Raw genomic sequence first — 695 nt, 5'->3', positions numbered from 1 at the left:
CCATTCCTTCAGAAGGTATTTCCTGATCACTAAAAGAAATGTAATTATCAGCCACGATGTGTTAATGATACCACCAAGCTTGTCAGTGGTTATGTCGTGGCTGACATGTGCACAGTTCAGTATCTCCACCAGCACTTTTATGTGGGGTTCAGAACTCATTAGCAGAGACAAAATGGATATCCTGGCAGGAGTGCGGCTTAGTTGATCTACGACCCTATATTCACTTTGCTTTATGAATTTCAGAAATTCACAAGCTTCCTCATTGGATACTTCCCCTTTATCTCCATGCTTATGCAACAAGTCATTCAGAATGGCCTCCAATTCATCTTCCGTAGGAATACATACTTTCCCTTTTCCTTTATCTTTGGCTAAGGCTTTTTCAGCATCTGAGGGAACATAAACACGTCCACTTCTAGTTATCCGATTGTCCCCAACAACATTGGTGACTTCTACCTGTTGCTCAGTTGTCTCTGAATTCCCTCCACTGTAGATCCATGGTACTGCTTTATCTGTTTTGTAAGGGAAAGGTTGTGGTTTCTCTTCTGCTGCAGGCTTCAGAACAGGCTCCATCCTACTTATGACTGGCACCCATCGAGTTATTTGTGGGTGTAATTGAGCATTATCCGGAATGTTCAATACAGGTTCATATCGAGTAATTGACGGCCTCATAGTCCTTCTCATGTCTTCCTCACTTC

This window comes from Lupinus angustifolius, unplaced genomic scaffold (assembly GCF_001865875.1).
Source record: "Lupinus angustifolius cultivar Tanjil unplaced genomic scaffold, LupAngTanjil_v1.0 Scaffold_539, whole genome shotgun sequence".
NCBI classification, from domain to species: domain Eukaryota; kingdom Viridiplantae; phylum Streptophyta; class Magnoliopsida; order Fabales; family Fabaceae; genus Lupinus; species Lupinus angustifolius.
This window is presented reverse-complemented; position numbering follows the sequence as displayed.